This window comes from Miniopterus natalensis, chromosome 2 (assembly GCF_054644295.1).
Source record: "Miniopterus natalensis isolate mMinNat1 chromosome 2, mMinNat1.hap1, whole genome shotgun sequence".
NCBI classification, from domain to species: Eukaryota; Metazoa; Chordata; class Mammalia; order Chiroptera; family Miniopteridae; genus Miniopterus; species Miniopterus natalensis.
Genome location: NC_142082.1, coordinates 42,206,882 through 42,225,867, shown reverse-complemented (window position 1 = coordinate 42,225,867; position 18,986 = coordinate 42,206,882). Strand labels below are relative to the sequence as shown.

The 18,986-nt window shown below is 34.4% G+C and overlaps 1 pseudogene; it reads left to right on the top strand.

The window, feature by feature from the left end:
- Positions 1-406: 406 nt before the first annotated feature.
- LOC107545861 (membrane cofactor protein-like) lies at positions 407-8,462 on the top strand (annotated as a pseudogene).
- The last annotated feature ends 10,524 nt before the right edge of the window (positions 8,463-18,986 follow it).

Genomic DNA, 18,986 nt, shown 5'->3' with positions numbered 1-18,986 from the left:
TACATTACTTTGCAAAATTACGGAGCAATTGTTCTTTTCTCCACTTTCATTAATGTGTATGCTTACATAATGCATGCATATGGTACAATGCTCAAAAATTTCCAAAGGGTAAAATGATTTTACCTTTTCTTTCCTGTCACCCAGATACTCACTTCACTCTGTAAATTTAAAAAACTGTAACATATTTGTTCTTCTGGAGAAATTAATTGCATGTAAAAATATCTTACTATTAGTTGTCTTTTTTTCTCCATCATTCACAACGAATGACTTAAAAACAATATTCAAGGAGTTAAAACATTAGCATTTTAGATGGCCAAAGAAATGTCATAATATTTTGGAATGTATCATATTTTGGAAGATCCAGGTCTGGGGTGGAATCTTAGATTCTGCATTTGGCTCCCAGGCGATGCTGCTGTTGCTGCTGCTGCTGCTGGACCACACCTTCAGCAGTAAAGCTCCAAGGCACTATACCATATGTATCCAAGAGTTTTATGACAGGTGGGTGAGTGAATGGGTATGTATTCCATAAAAGTTATTTGCCATAAATTCAATTAAAATATAAATATTTCAAGAAAACTTTAACCATGTGGGTTCTGCTTGAATTTGACTATCATCAATAACCAGACTCTTCAATGATGTTATTAAAGTTTGGGAAATATCCCTACCGCATATTATTAGCATTGATGTCAATGTCATAAGGTGCGCATGTGCACGCACACACTATCCTCTCAATGTCAGAAACAACCTATTAAACTTCTGTGACTTTTGCATAGGAGTTTTTGGTATTTCTAAGTATTTCCCAAACTTGACATGCTTGCTTGCTATCAATAAAATAAATGCAATTTTAAAACAGAGCATGAAATAACATCTTTTTTGCTTTTATCCCCACCTGCTTTCTTCCCTGGGTACATTATTTATATTTTTGTTCACCTGTATACATAACAGAGAATCAGTTATTAGCATAATTTATATTGCTAACATCACAGCAAATTACTTTTCTTAAATATTTGCATTATAAAGTTTTTGTTCCCATCCAACATTTTCCTGATATATTTAGGTACATACCTTTCATGACAGTTACAAATTTTATCAGTGTGTGAAAGAAAACTGTTCCTGAGCTAAGAAAAACACAAAAATCTGTCAACTTGAGTAACGAGGGAAACGTTTGAAAATTATCTAACAATTCAAATTGGCCAAATAAAATTTTGATTATCTTTGTCTTCTCTCTCAGACTGAAAACAAACAGGAATAAAATCCTCAATGGCATTATTTTTAATTTTTATAAACTCAAAAACAAATAGGTTATTAGGAAATTAGCTAGCATTTTTATAACAGTAAAGAAATTTAAACAGCATGCTAATCTCAAATCAAAACAATGTGTGTCGTTTCTGATTTTATAAAGGACATTTGCTTTACTTCCTTAAAATACTTTATTCTTCTATTTAAATATCAAATATAAAATTTTAAACATATTCTTAATTTGTTTTACCCAACAGCTTTGTATGCTATTATTGCAACTCATACCCTGCTGATCATTGAGATAAATATTTTTTTCTGGAGAATATATATAGTATGTCCATATATCCAAGTTAAGATTGATAGTAAATATTAAAACAGTAAATTCACATTATGTTAAAGGTTAGATTTATTTATATTTTTCTCCATTGAGATATCACAAAATATTTTTACAATATCTAAAAGGTCTTATTTTTTTCAACTAACTTATATTTGTTAACTATTGAAATAGGCTGAAGAAGGATTCTGGGTTTAAAATCCAAAATAAAAGAATATATAAATAATATCCAGAAAATACAAAGAGATGAAGCAATTCCTTTTATTATAAAGAATTTTTGAAATAATAGCCTAACATCCACTTTTTAAGAAAAAATCAAAAACAAATATGAAGAATACTGTAATACGTGCTAAAAAACCAAACTATAGTGCAGGCAGCAGAGGTGAGAGCGGGGAGCCTACTTCATGAATATCTCTATGAGATAAAATGAGCCCAATACCTCTGAATTATTTGCATAATGCTCAAGCATAAATTCTTTGTTAATAATTCCGGATAGCAGACCAATACTAATAAGTATATATCAAATGGTCCTTTTTTCTAGGCACTGTTCTATAAATGTCCAACTGTCAAAAATAGAAAAATCATGCAGGTTAGAATCAGCCAGATATGGCTTTTCTCTGTAATTTTATCTAACTTAATCTTTGTATTATTTTATTGCTAAAATAAAGAGAATGATACCAATCTCAAAAGGTCACTGAGAATTAAATTAGTACTATTAATCTTTTTTTTTCAAATATGTTTTTATATATTTCAGAGACAGGAGGGGAGAGGGAGAAAGAGATAGAAGCATCAATGCTGAGAGTCATTGATCTGCTGCCTCCTGCACGCCCCCTACTGGGGATCAAACCCACAACCCACGCATGTGCCCTGACCAGGAATTGAACTGTGACCTCCTGTTTCATAGGGCGATGCTCAACCAGTTTAATTGTTTAGAATACCATTTTTTTCCCAGAGAGGTTACTTTAAAATTATGATGAATATGTACTCATATCAAATTCTGTAATTATGTGCTTTTCCTGTGATTATATCTTATTGTCTGCTTTACCACTAGACTGCAAGCTAGTTGTTCTCAAACTTGGCTGCACATGAAATTACCAGGCATCTTTCAAAAAATTGCTAATACCAAGAGCCCACTCACAGAGATTCAGATTTAATTATGCGGTTTAGTCTGGGCCTCAGAAACATTAAAGAGCTTCCCAGATGATTCTGATGTGTGGTAAGTAAAGCTGAGAATGTGGTGTACAGTATTTAAGACAAGGACGCCTATGAGCGCAAGGACTATATTTCTTTGGAAACCACATCTCTATGCAAATCACATATCAGAGACCCCTCAGTAGAAAGCCTAAGGCCCCCCACTCCCCACAATGAAAACAAGGGCTCTGACATTGAGTAGCTCAAGAATGACATGTAGAATGGACATGTTTTCCAATTATGACTAAAAGGCTCAAAGGTATATGTTGTAAAGTAAGGGCAGGAAGATTGTTTTGGCAAAAACCAGAAGAGATATGCAGAGGCAAGCGAGCTGTTATTTAGGTGATCTGTGGGGGTTCAAGATACAGGTACAGGCTGATTAAATATTCAACCACTTTCTAGTTGTGTGACCTTCAGTAAACTTTTTACCTTGTTTGCATCTTAGTTCCCTCATGTGAAAAATGGCATTAACAATACCTACCTCATAGAGTTATGAAAATTTAATAAATGAATACATATGAGTATATACTATGTGTTAAGTAATTATCTGGTGTTATGTAGTATAATTATCAGCAGCTGAGTATATTATTCTGAAAACACAACTACATATAAAGCCAAAAGAAGTGACATATTATGGAGGAAGTCACCCATCTGCCCCTATCACTGCAAAAATGAGCAATGTGTATTAATAAGGTGAAAGTAAGGCTCCAAACACTGACACAGTCTGATGAGGTCATGGTTGTAGTGCGACACTGTTGGAATAAAGCCCAGCCATACAATTAGGAAAGCACTGGGAATTCCTCTCCTCCAGAGAAAATCCTAGATTTGCCCTTCTTCTTTGCTTTCTGTGTTCTTATGACACAGAAATCTTCCTCCAAGAAAATTATTTGGGTTAATACATCCCATAACAACTTTTGACATCCTAAAAAGAAAATAATAGTATATTGATGTAACAACAACAAAAGATATGAATTAACAGAGATTTGAAAAGTATGCAAGTTTTAAAAAAGAATTTAAGCAGGAAAAATAAAAGAGGCTCCAAAATTCTATTGGGCAATATTGACAGTTTGTAAATACCAAAGTGCTAAAAGCCAGCTTTTGTAAGATCATTCTGGTTATTAATATTCCTCTCCTTTCAAATGTACACTGCCAAGGACTGCCAATTTATAAAATAAAATAGATGTAAAAAATTAATTCAACAATGATGGCCTTCATTTTCCTTTCAGAAAGAACTAGTTAGAAAATCTATACAGAAGCTTGACATTTATCAAACATATGCTCTAGTTCTTTTGATGACTTTTGATCAAACTCATTCTCCTGGTCCTAAGGAGAACATATCAAGGCCAGAAGTACTGATGGTGATTTTATTTTTTTCTGAACATGCTTGAGAGTGTGAACCTCATATTGTCCATCATTACTGCCAACATTATTTACTAGCAAGGGGAATTGGCACATTCAAAAGGTTGCCTTTTCCATTCCCATGATCTCTAACACCATTTCTGCTGCAATGAATGCTCACTTTTCCGTAGAACTGAATAGCATAAATCACAAGGATGAGTCTGGTCTTCAGAGTGCATTAGTTATAATTTGGAAGTATAATTAGGAAGTCTGCAGTGGAAGGTCATGTTTCAGAAACAGTGATGCTAAGTCTCTTTTGCTGGAAAGGTCTTTGAACCAGACTTTCTTCCTCCATACCTAACTGACCAGTGATTCTTCATTATGAACACATGAACATTGCCAGGGAACACAAGAAAGGTTTCAGAGCTGTTGGCATCATGGATTTCATGCATTTCCTTTTTAGTGTAACACATAAAGGTGATGAATATCAGCTCTTTAATTTTTAGAGTTTTAACAAAACTAGAAAAAGCAGGATAAAAGCCTTGGTGTCAGAAGTTTAGTTGGCTATTATTATAAAGTGCCTAATCTGTCCTGGAATTAAATTTAATTGCAAGCCAATCTTTAGACAAGTCAGTAGAGCTTTTAATGGACAAGTAACATCAACAGAGACTTGATGTATGAGTTCACATTTATGTCTCTTTTTTTCTATCTTCTGTAATTCTTCACCTCAAAACTGTATTTTAAATATAATATAGGCTTTACTTTTTGATATCTGTTATTTTAGAAGTGAGATTTTGTTTTCTAAAAAAAAAAAAAAGTCTGATCAAAAGATTGCCGAAGACTTACTTTACACCCTATCTTCATATTTTGAATAGAGAAAATGTTTTCTCTTCAAACATTCAAAACCTATGGATTGGCTTAATTTAGGGTATTTTACGCTTTTTCCCAGAACTGTTGCAAGACTCTCTTGACTGCAACTCTTCAGTCAATACAGTCAGAGAACATTTATATGCCCCACTCTAGCTTAACTGTAGCAACACTTGCTCTGTGGGGGTTCATCTGTGCATCTTGCCTTGTAAATAGGTGGCAGCTGATCAGTTTGATCTAAAATGGGAGCTCCTGTTTATGCTAGCTTAGTAACTAGCACAGGAACTTCAATTGGCTATCTGGACACTGATTGTCTCAGCAGGAGAATCTGTCAGCACCACCATTGTCTGATAACTATACAAGCATTACAATAGTGGTATTGCAACTTTGAAAGGCAAGTTAAAGGACCTTAGACTGCACTTTAGCTGCTTGTGCTGGCACACTGCATGATATAAAACTATTTAAAATAATACTTAACTTCTAAGTATATAATAAGTTAAATGATAATGTTTGTACTTCCTGTAGTAAAATGATAACACTAGTTTTAGAAATATTTATTAACATGATAGACAGTGAAAGAATGGAATGAGCAAATGCAAACAATAAAACAGCCATTATCCTTCCAACAGACATACCCTGGTGGCTTTTTAAACATGCCATTTAATATCATCCCATGACTTACTTTAACTGTATCTCAGTAAAATAAAATCAACTCCAGTTTTAAAAGTGCTGCATTTTGTGATTATTTATTCAGGATCCAGAATCCCCTAATAACTACCTGAAGGAAATCACCATTTAGGTTTAATCTGAGTTAGGGAACACGATGTGCAGTTTTGGAAATGAGAATGACCCAAGGGCTTTCTTCTGTACTTGAAGGCTTGCAACAATAATAATACTTTAGCAGTTGCATTTTTAGATTGGAGACTGAGATAGTATTGCATAATGCTTTTCATTGCGTGACTGACTGGAATAAGTCAAAGGACAAAAGCCAATTAGAAGGATGTAATGGTTTAGATTTCAAATGACACAGTGCCTGACACAATGAGTGGGAAGAAGAAATAAGGATCTGATTTTTCTCTTAGGCAGTCAAAGTTGCCTAAAAGAAGTACTATTTTCAAGTTCATTGGGGTAGTCTACATCACTGGGCAACTTCATTTTTAAAAGCCAAATTTGGGGCAAAGACTTCAGAGGGGGAAAAAAATAGTACATTTATTGCCTGGAGTCTGCTTGAGATCTAAATTATAGATTTTGAATATAAAACTCTCTTGCCTTCAAATAAGAAACTGATCATTTTTGAAGCTTTAAACTTTGAAATGAAAACAGAAAACTGTTCTGTTGGCTTGAATTAGAAACCTGAATGAGAATGGGGGGAAAACTTATCAATAATAATACAAGCTATATATGTCAGAACAGTGATACTCTTAAAAAACTTCTTGTATCAGTCATCATTTGGCATTACTTTTTTCTATTTTCAGAATTTTACAAGCTTTCTTTTCCTCCAAATTTTCATATCCTATATACAGTGCTATGTGATAGAAACAATATGAGGTTTATTTTGACTTTCATTTCTTAATTTGATCTATGATAACCACAGGGGAAAATGGTAACAATATGACTTACAAACTTTTAGGAAAATCATATCAGATTCTACTTTAGACAAAATGACCCAGTTGACACTTGATATTATGTGTGACAAGTAAAAACCCCAATATTAACTGCCAAAACTAGCACTCATAGTTTGCCATGTTTCCTTTCCCCCTTTTGCTTTAAAGTGAAACTTAAAACTGAGAATTTCCTTAATCCTTCATATACAGCTAGGCTTTGGGGCAGAAGTTGTGTTTTTAGCACGTATACATTTCCCTGAGGCTGAATGGCTTGTTTGAAAGATGTCTTGTTTGAGTGATGAGTACATTACTATCTGCATGTGGGTGTTTATGTCATACAGCTCAGGAGGCAAGTTATTCTGTGACAGAACATCTGTACCTATTATACTCTGATGTTGGGGAATAGATCTTCCTCAATCAGACCCTGATAATCCTGCAAACCTTGTCTCTCAGAAAAAATAAATAAGAGTATGGCAGTGAACAAAACAGTTGATTATGTCAACTCTGTCTCTGCTCAGTGCTGGACTAGACAACCCCCCTTCTTCCCTGAAACTAGGCAAAAGGATGGACTGAACTATTATGACAAATCAGGATTTCCTAACTTTTAAATATTACTTATGACTTCAGTCTCTAAGGATCATTCTGTAAATGTCAAGAGAGGCCATCTCTTTGAAAACAAATATATGTAGTTTTTCAATTAATATTCATCAATTACTAAAAAAAAAAAAAAAAAGCATTTAATGAATAAAATGTTTAAACCTTAGCTTCTCCACTTAATTGCTATGTGAACTTGAGCTATTTACTCAATCTCTCTGTGCCTCAGTTTCTTTATCTTTATAATTAAAAATTATCATAGAGACCATACCCACTGGCTGTAACGCACTTGACACATTTTGAGTCTGGGGATTGTTGCACCTGGAATCAGCACTCACAAAGATGCCTGTAGTGATCTAACTTAGATTCAAATCTATGATGTTAAACAGCCCTTCAAGGCACTTCATCATCCCGGGGACAGAGTAGAACTTAAGTGTCATCTAGGATATAAGCGTGTGGAACCTTTTCTCTCCACCATTGATGTTTGTCAGTCTGATAACACATGAACACCCCTCCAGTAGGCTTTTATAAGAAAACCATGTCCAGAGCTAGGAGATACCCTAAATGGCCAAGAAGACTACATAAACAGAACTAATCAGTTTGGTTCACAGGCTCACTATGGTTGTAATGAGGGTTATTACTTACTTTGAATGAAAATTCTGTATTGTCAAGTTTCTGGAAATAACGTGAACTGGAGTGATAGTTCTCCACAATGTAAAAAGATTTTATGTCAGCCACCTGGAAAAATATCAAATGGAAAGTATACCAATAGCCACAAGGATACATTTGAATATAATGAAGTAGTAACTTACAGCTGTGATCCTTCAAATGGACCAGATGTATATTCACTTGGAGAGAGCAGGTTTGCTTGTTCTGGGTATAAGAAATGAAGTAGTGACCCTCCTCAGTGTAAAGATGTTGCAATGTTTACAAATCGAAGACAAGACCCCTACCAGCAAAACTGTTATGACTCACTTTTTTATGATACTCTCTTTATTACTGTGGTCGGGAATGAACCTACAATATCTACAACTGGTCAAATGTCAATATCCAGTACTCAAGAATGGAAGACTGGTGCCAGGACACGAGGAAAAATTTTACTACAGATCAGAGGTTACATTTGAATGCCTGGAGGGATTTTACCTTGAAGGTAGCAGGACAATTGCGGAGCTTACAGTACTTGGGAGGCTAAGATGCCAAAATGTATTAAAGGTGCCTGCGGTAATCCACCAACGTTCAAATCTATGAAACTCAAGGGTAATCCTGCACCCTGTATAGTCCTGGGGACAAAGTAGAATCTGAGTGTCTCCTGGGATACATGGATCTTGTTCCTCTTCTACCCACCTCTGCTGTTTGGCATCTTAATAACACATGGACATCTCTCCAGGGGGCTTGTACAAGAAAATCATGTCCACAGCTAGGAGAACCTCAAAATAGCCAAATATTCTACATACACGGAACTTTTCAATTTGGTTCACAGGCTTACTATGTTTGTAATGAGGGTTATAACTTAATTGGAACAAAAATTCTATATTGTTATCTTTCTGGAAATAATGTGGAATGGAGTGATAGTCCCTCACAGTGTGAAAGTAAGTATATTATTTCTTTAGAATTTAGAGAAGCAGTTCTCAATTTTTCTGCCTGGTGACCCCTTTACGCTGTTACATTAACAAAGACCCCATGGAGATAGATCTTCTGCAGGTGTGTTAGGTCTGTTGATATTCATTATATTGGAGTTAAAACAAAGACGACTTTAAAATAATTATCTATTAATTCATTTTTAATGAATAAATAATTCATGTTAACAAGTGCAACATATTTTTCCATAACATCAAAAATTTCCAAAACAAATAAAATAGTGGCATTGTTTTACATTTTTTCAAATCTTTTTTATATGTGTCTTAAAAGTAGGCCTATAGATTCATTCTGTTGCATTATTAAACAACTGAAAACCACTGAAAAATTTCACTGTACACTCTTAAGGATAAAAGTGGGGGAAAAACCAATAATATCTTGGTATTACTAAATATATTACTAAATATTACTGTAAACCATCAATTTAGGAATGGATATATTTATAAATTATAAAGTATTTCTCAACTAAAAAAATTATAATAAAAATTTTATATTTGTTTAAAGTTAGCCATGGTCACTGAAAGCTTAGTATTGGTCTACATGTTTGTTTACTTTATGATGAAAAACAGACCAAGGATCTTAGAATCAACACAGCTTCATATACACACTGATCTGGCAAATAGGCTCCTATAATATTTTTTATAGTACACTGAAAAGTTAACATGTTGTAGGAATATATCTTTGCTACTACTTCAAATCCCCACTACTTCTAGGATTTCTTTTAAAAAAATATTTGTTAAATGTTGTGTATTCTTTGAGAATCTGTAGGCACAATCAGGAACATACATAGTAGATAGCAAGGCTCTAACAAAGATTAATTAAATAAATTGATGAAGGTTTCTATGTTTTTTTCTAATTGAAACAAATGTTTTTTTCTTGGTCCTCCCCATCTTCCTTTTCTCAGCATTTGATAATGGTGACTACTTCCCTTGCTTTAGGTCTCACCTCTTGACTTCCATTAGGCTTTCCCTTTGCTCTCATTGTATTTCTATTTCTTCCTGTTTCTTTGGTTCTTCTTTTCTTTCATAATAGAAATGGCCTCACAAAGCCCTTTCCTTAAATCTATAATGGCCTCTTCTCTCATTTAACTTCACTGTGGAACCTTTCACCTCCGTGGCTTCGACTAACACTTCTATACTTATACTTTAAAAATCTTTGTCTCTCATTATAAACTCAGCTGTTCCCAGTAATGCTTCAAACTTACAACAGAACATATATATTTAGATCTAGAGCTGTCCTTTCAAGCTCAAAATGCCTGGGCTCTTTGTCTTCAAAACTGGATCCCAGTGGGAGGTCATCAGTTTAGTTATGGTGCTAACCATCTTCTGACCAATGGGGTTGAAAACCACAAAGACACTGATGGTTAAAGACAGGCTGTCACCAATTACAATTGTTTCTTCTTTGAAACCTCACCAAGACTTGCACTATCGCCTCTGGTTCCAAAGTCACCACCTGAGTAGAGACCTTTCAACTTGCTTTACAAAAAATGACTTTGGCATTTCCATAATATTCTATAGCCTACATAATTAATCTTTAAGAAATACCACTTTCATTATGTTGCTCTCCAGCTGCTCTCTATGGTGTACAGTACCTCATACAATCTTTAAAGCGCCCAATAAATCATCCCATCATTTGTTCAAATACACTTTTCCACAACATACATCCTTCATCTAATCTTGTTTCTGAAACTCCTACTTCCATCCCCAGACTCAAACCCACACAGAGAGGTTTTCCTTCCTCCACTGTGTTAGTTCATGTAAGGGTCATCTTTTAAAGCCCAGACCACTCTTTCTTCCTTATAGAGCCTCTAAAGTAAAGTTATTTCACCTTCTTACTATTCTCCTTTATCTGTTGTTGTTTATTTGTTTATTTATTTTTTGTTTGTGTTTGTTTTTTGTGGGGGTTTTGCACTGCATTTAGAGTGATTATTGCATGGTTGGGCACTTTTGGCTTTTATAGTAATAATTAGTTAGCCTAATTTTTCTTAATTTCTTAAGAAAAACTCAGGCCTTGGGCTCTCTTTGTATTTTCACAGTATTAGCAGAGTTTTAGGCACTCCAGAAGAGCTCACTGCTGCTTGTTTGTTGATTTGGTTGATATATGTAAGTTATTATAACTGAACTCCTTAAGTTCCTTTTTCCTCACTGATCTGTAGTACCACCTGAATCATATACAATTTCCTTATTTTCATGAGTCTGATTCTAGGTTTTCTATAAAGTTATATTGTTCAGTACCAAGCATTCATAATTATTATAACTTGGTAATAAGTGTCAAATAGTTTCAATTGTGTATGTAATTAGAGATATTTTGGAACAGTAGTATTTAGTTTAGTTTAGTTTAGTTTAGTTTAGTTTAGTTTAGTTTAGTTTAGTTTAGTTTTTAGTTGAAACTCATGGGCAGTGGCAAAACATTTTTTTTTATTTGAATTTCTACTAAGTCTTCTTTAGGAGTTCTTTAGTTATTCTCACTGCTTTACACTTATGTATGCATTTAAGTACTTTCACTGAATACAGAGAATATACAGAAAATAAGAATGTAGCTCATTACATTTTCATACAAGGAACCTACCTTTGGTAATCAAAATTCTAAAATGGCTTCAAGCTCAGCTGGCATGGCTCAGCAGTTGAGTATCGACCTATGATCCAGGAGATTGTGGTTCAATTCCCGGTCAAGGCACATGCCCAGGTTGCAGGCTCAAACCCCAGTGAGGGCAGTGCAGGATGCAGCCAATCAATGACTCTCTCTCATCATTGATGTTTCTGTCTCTCTCTCCCTCTCCCTTCCTTTCTCTGAAATCAATAAAGACATATTTAAAAATAAAACAAAATAAAATGGCTTCAAGATCCCTACCCTTGCTGTGCATGCCGTATATATTCTTCAGGACTGTGAATATGATAAGTTTTATTCCTGTGGTTGGGAGATATAGTACAACTGACTTTAAGAAAGTAGTGTCTTGGTTGGGCCTGACCTAATCATGTGAACCCATAAAAGGGACTGGGTTGTTTTTGAAACAGATTCTAAACATGTGAGGGATTTAGGCTAAACATAAGAAGGATGCAAGGGAGATCTTTATTGCTGTCTTTAAAAATGGAAGTGGCCACATGGCAAGGAATGCAACTTTAGTCCTACATACTTGAGGGATAAAATTCCTTCACAACCATGTGAGCTTGGAAGAGGAACCTTTGTTCTAGATAAGAATGTAGTCCACACCTTGATTTTGGTTTTGGGAAACCCTAGGGAGAGAACCACACACATGTATCATACCTGGACTTCTGACCTACAGAATTATGAGCCAATAACAGATGTTTTAAACTGCTAAGTCTGTGACAATGGAAAACTAATACATCAGTCATTGTGATGATTGATACCCCTCCCAACATACATTTGCAGCAACCCAAAAGTCCCCATAATTATCTTAATCCATTAAAATCTGATAACTTTTTAAGTTCAGCCATAGCTATGCCTTCTACCTTTCTTAGGTGTCCCAGTTCCATGTAGCTTGCTTTACCCTCCAGGAGGGCATTTATCATTTCTAGACATACAGGAATGCCAATAATGATGGAAGCAAACCATGTCCTCTCATACAGTCAGCTTCCTATCAGTATCTTCTGACAATGAGAAATGCATCTGGAGGATACCACTTCCTAAAAGACCGTCATGATAAGAGTTGATACAGGTGCCTCAGTGAATGATTAAGTTTCAGGATACCATCAGGGTACAATCTTGAGCCCCATGAGTAATTTTATACTTTCAACTTACTTTGCCCAGAATGGAAAATGCTATGGCAGTAAGAATTCTTTACACAGAGACGAACTCTACTCAGCTTCTGCAGTTCACCATTTAAATAGTCTGTTTCCAGTCTTTGTGACACATATATCGTCAGAACGATCAAAATCCAACCCTCTTTTTCTGTACTGTTTATACAAACTACCTCTCAAATATGTTATGTCAAAGAAAAATATTGTTCTTAAGTGCAGTATAATATATACAAATGAATCTTTACTTTTCTCTTGTTGATAATGTTAATACAATGCCCTCACATGGAACATGGGCTTCATCCCTTTTCTCTTATTTCTAAATTCTTTTTTTGTTTGGTTGGTTGTTTTTGGTTGTTGGTGTTTTTTTGTTTTGTTTTGTTTTTTACTTTTTAAAAAATGTAAAAATGTTGAAAGTATTAGAGATGTCCTCATTTTTCCCCCCATTGATCCCCTCCACCCCTCATCCACTCCACCCCCAGGACCTCCCCATACCAATGTCTGTGTCCGAGGGTTATTCTTATAAACATATAAGTTCTTTGATTAATCTCTCCCCACCCACACCCCCCTCCCCACCTTCCCTCTGAGATCCCTCAGTCTGTTCCAGGCTTCTATGTCTCTGGATCTATTTTGTTCATCAGTTTATACTGAAGCTCTGGGTTAAATGGCAAAACATGTAAAAGACATTGGGTTTCACACAATTTAGATGCTATTTTAACTTTCCTGAACTGTCAAGTGAGCAAATGTTCAGGTACTAAATAAGTTTCAAGGATAATTAAAAGAGAAAAGAAAGCCAATAAACCTGTCAAGGTATTTTCCATAGGAAAGTAAAAGGTTCTAATACTTTTATAATGAATAGCAACAAAATTAAATTCTATTCAACTCACTTTACTTAAAAATAAAATATTAGTTAGAAAAAAATGTTTTGTCAAGGCCCATGAGCCTCAGCTAAACTAAACACTACTTCTCCAGCATACTTCTAATTAAATATGCAATTAAAATGTTCAATGCACCCTAAGGCCTCCCATCCTATTTAAATAGTTTCTTGTCCTACTTTTAAAGGCAAGTTATAAAATTCCAGGCCTTTCTTTAAAAATCTTTTAGATTTTCTACGTGATTTCTCTAACAAACTTATTTCTCATTAAAATGCACCACTTTAGACATATGAACAATTCCTTAAATGTTTAATAAGCACAAACTGGACATCTCTAAGTAGCTGATATAAGTCAAATAACAGAAAAAATTCTGTGTAAAATGAGTGCTTTAAAGAAAATTTTGGTATGACTCACATAACTACATGTATTACATATATTTTTGACTTAGGCATCAATTGACTTTATAATAAAGTCAAATGTTCCAACTCATTGTATATAAATTATGTATTACCTAATAAAAATGAAGCTTTACATATTTTTTTATTTCAAATGTTTCTCTGTACTATGCCTTTAAATCATATACATATACATATACATATACATATACATATACATATACATATACATATACATATACACATACATATTCATATTCATATTCATATTCATATTCATATTCATATACATGCTTATTTTTAGTAAGAACATCTTAGTGGGCAATATCTATGGAAAGTGTTCACTTCACATTATTTTTTGGCAAATTACCTATGAGAAAAATCAGGTTCAACATATAACATAGGATGCCTGATTGATTAATTAAGTCTCTAAGCTTTCCACTTTATTATATTCAACTGAGAAAATGATAAACAGAATGACCAGGGCTTTTATTAGTAGAGTTATATAGTAAAATTTTATTATTTGGACCTATTGTTTAAATGTTTCTTTTTTTCACAGTGGTTGGGTTAAAATGAACACAATAAACTGATGAATAAAATAAAACCAAAGGCATGGAAACATGGAACAGACTAACGTAGCTCGCAAGGAAGGGTAGGGGGAAGAGATTAACCAAAGAACTTATATGCATATATTTATTGCCCAGGAACACAGACAATAAGGTGGTGAAGGCCTGGGGCAGGGCGAGGACAGGGTGATGGGGTACAAGGGGAAAATGGGGGAGACATTTGTAATAGTCTCAACAATAAAGATTTTTAAAAATACATAAATGGTGGTTCCTAAGAAAATATCAAACTATTGGTGGATATTTGTCTCTCTCCTTAGAAGGCAACTCTGGTGATTACACTGGGCAAGTCTAAGTTTGTAGATTTCAGATAAAAAATCAGGGAGAAATACTTGAGGAAAGCAAAGATGCTTTTCTTTTACTATACTCGCCACCCCCACCCCACTCTCCCACACATTTCCCTGGTAGATCATTAACCAATATGTCACATTTGTGGAATTTTTAAAAAAGGAGAGACTATTAATATGACTCAGGAAGGAGTCTGGGAGCTAATGTCAAGCATTGCTGAAATATGTCAACAGAGGAAAGCAGATAACAGCATCATATAGATAAGTCAACCATGATCATTCTTTCCTTCCACATACCACCCCACACCAGAAAAATTCCTAGATATAAGAAAACTAGAAATCACTGTTTTGGTGAAAACACCTTGACATATTTGTAAGATGTAGCAATATCAGTGATATTTATAACATTGAAAAATAATAAGATTTAATACCTTGAAGAGTTACTGCACATCTAAAAGAAAAGAACAGGGATTCCAAAATAAAAGTGGAGTAAGTTATCAATAGACAATTTGCACATGAGGAAATCCAAAAAGCTAGAAATCAATCAAACATAAGCTACCAGATTACACCTGTCAATTGAAAAAAAAATCACAAAAATTAAAAATCAGATAACAAATGATGGTAAAAAATATGAAGAATTATTATATGTGTGCCCACTGGTGGAAGTTTCTAGTTTAACATCTTTTCTGTAGAGCATCTGTCAAAATTTAGTCAAATTAGGAATGTATAGACCATTTGACACAGCTATCCCTCTCCAGTTGAACTTCAGATATGATCTCTCATAAGGAGTAAAAGACCACATACAAGGTTTTTTATTGTAGCAGCAGTTGTGGTTGAAAAAACTTGAGACCACTTGTTTTCATTACTAGAAATTGGATAGGGTTGATACATATTTCAGTATATTATCAGGTAATTAGAAGTAATACACCATATGTGCATAAAGAAATATGGCTACAACTTAAAAATATATTAAGTAAAAATAGAAGAGAGATATATGGTGATAGAAGATGATTTGACTTTGGGTGGTGGGCACACAATGTAATATACAGATCATGTATCATAGAAATGTACACTTGAAACCTATATAATCTTGTTAAATAGTGCCACCCCAATAAATTTAATTTAAAAAAAAGAAAAGAGAAAGAAAACAAGAGCTTTATACTCTAAATGGATCTATGTAAATCATACCTAAGACAAACTATATGTACATGTGAATTTTATTTGAAGACTTAAGAGTGGATGTCTAAGAAGTGGAATGAAGTAGGATTTGGGTACAAGAGAAGTCATTAATGCACTGATGACCATAATGGATAATAATTTGACATGGACTGAAGGTTATGATTAACTAAATTCTCTGCACATGAAATTTGAAATAAAATCTAATAATATAAGGTGCAAATACTTCTGTTGAGTAACATACTGATTCAAGACAAAAAACTGAATTAAGCACTTTATGATCCACTTACATATAAGCAATGATAGTCTCGTTAGAAATTTTTATTTTCTCAAGTTAGTCTTTCCTCTCAGTTATTTGTCAACCTTTTTATTAATTTAGTTTAAGTTACTGTGAAGAAACTGAAAGCATTCACACTTTTTTAAATAAATCAATCTTTTCACTAATTAAATATGACCTTTTCAATGTTAGCTTTTATTTTACAAAGATTGCCTTTATTTGGCTCTAGCAGAATATATAAAATTGGTTAGGGTTTGAGGTTCTCCTAGAAACTCAAAGCTATATGTGTTCAGAAAAAGAAATAGCAGCAATTCATTAGTGATATGAATAACTAAAAAGACTTATACCACAAAAAAAAATGCCTATGATTAGGTAGAGACAATATCCTAGTAAATATTGAAATGTGACCAATTTTATAGCATTAAAATCTTTAACCATAGAAAGTCTTGTTTGGGTAAGAATTTAATAATTTTCCTCTTATTTAAGATAGCATTTTTGGTCTCAGCTACTGTACCATATATAATACAATAACACACTAGAACAAATAAAATTTCTGGTCTCAGCTACTGTACTATATATGATATAATAGCTTCAAATACTATAAAAATATTCTGGTTTTCCCTATTATTAAGAATTCAAAATTGTCTGAGTTTTCACAATATATTATATTAACTATTAATATTAATTGTTAATGATAGTCATAGAAATAGAATCAACAAGAAAAGTAGAAGCAAAATTGTATCATCAAATATACTTTATTCCCTAAGAATTTCCAGCTTAAAAGGAGCATTAGAGAGCTACTCTAACTTTATTCTAAGGCTAGAACGCAGGAAAACAACGGTGTGCTCATAAACTCATCATGTATCCTTAGTTTTACTTTTGACTTCAAAATCATAAATGTCTACCAGATTTTTTGTAACTATGAAGACATACTAGATGAAGACATGCCGAATAAGTTGTACAGATTGTGTGATGTGAGAGAAAATGGAAGTTCCCTAGGAACTATATCGCCTCTTCTGGTCTGCCATTGTACAAACATAACCATTATTATTCATATAACCAGCAAATATTTACCAAGTTCCTATGAAAATTTAGGTACTAGGAATCCTGTTGAAGACACAGTAACATTATATCATTTATCCATTATTATATGCAAAAACAAACACCAAGATCCTTAGATAATGAGATGCTGGAAGTGGTTGGCAAGACAAGGAAAAGAAGGCAGTAGTTGGAAGACGCAGGGTAGACTGAGAACCCTATGCTTAGGGCTCCTTTATGGAGGGGCCATTGGCTTCACTGGAATGGTAAAGAAACTTCTCTCACCTCTCATGGTGCTTATGTTTTTGAGGTAGACACCTTCCCTTCTCCTCAAGAGGAAAAGTTCTCTGCTTCTGAAGGTGAAGAGGGGTGGATATTTCTATTTATATTTAGGTGTTGAAGTTAATAATTTGAGAGTCTGGGTTAGTCCCCTAAGGCTGCCATAACAAAGTACTACTAACTGGATAGCTTGATATAAGAGAAGTTTATTGTCTCATAGTCCTGCAGGCTAGAAGTCTGAGATTAAGGTGTTAATAGGGTTATGAGTCTTCTGAAGTATAAGTCCAAACTCTAAGTCTTAGCACACACCTGTCTTTCCTCTGTCTATGTCTTTGCATGATGTTTTCTCTTTCTGTCATTCCTCTCCAAAACAATACCAGTCATTTCAGATTAAGGGCCTATCTTATTTCAGTATAATTTCATTTTAACTATCTATATCTACAAGGACCTTTTTTCCAAACAGGTTACCGGGGGGATTGTTTCAGGGGGATACAATTCAACCCATAAAAGGGTCCTGCCTTTGTGTTATGCACCAACTGTATGTAAGAATCCATCTGGCTCTCAGATGGTCCTATGGGGGTTCTAGGTATGGGGAACCAATGCTAAACTACTCTGGTGACTGTAATTCCTGTGACTAAATAAAGGTCTGATGTTTGGTAAGACAGTATGGTGTTTTTGCTTGGACCAATTTGTCTACTGGTCTGGCTATCTAACTGTTTAAGTAGAGTAACATCTCAGATCCATTATAGTTCCTGACTAAACATCAACTTACTAGAAGAGGGAGAACCCCAGTTCACTGAGATTTGCACTAGCCCAGTATCTGGATGAGATTGAAAAACTGATATTTTTGTGATATGGGTGTTTAAATACTGGTAGGGCTCTATTAGCTTGGTAGTCTTGAATTCAGAAAAATAAATGTTTTCTTTAGGAATATGATTTCTAATCCATTTTTGACAAAGCTTTCTCTAAGCTTTTTAATCAATACCAATACGATTTGATACTGGTCAGGCCCACCATTCTCGGTAATTCCTAAGCCCTGAAGAGGAGTGCTGCTGATAGGAGCTCCCCTACAATTTTCACAGTCCAAGAGCCAATGCTCTATTAAGGATGCCTTATCACTGGACAATCACCCACCAGTGATGGGGTAAGATACTGAATCTAGAGCTCAGTGTTAGGTCTACCTGATGTACCTTCATAAATCATATTTCAGAAATGCATAAAAAGTCTTAGTGTCCTGGCTGGTGTGACTCAGTTAGGCATGGTTCATGCACCAAAAGGCTGCTGGTTTAATTCCTTGTCAGGGTACATGCCTGGGTTGTGTGCTCATTCTCCTGTAGGGGGCATGCAGGAAGCAGCATATAGATATTTCACTCTCTCATGGATATTCCTATCTCTCTAAAATCAATTTAAAAATATATATTTTTAAAGTCTTTGTTTGTGCCCACTCAGATTACTCAAATTGGCAGGAGCTCCTCTGGG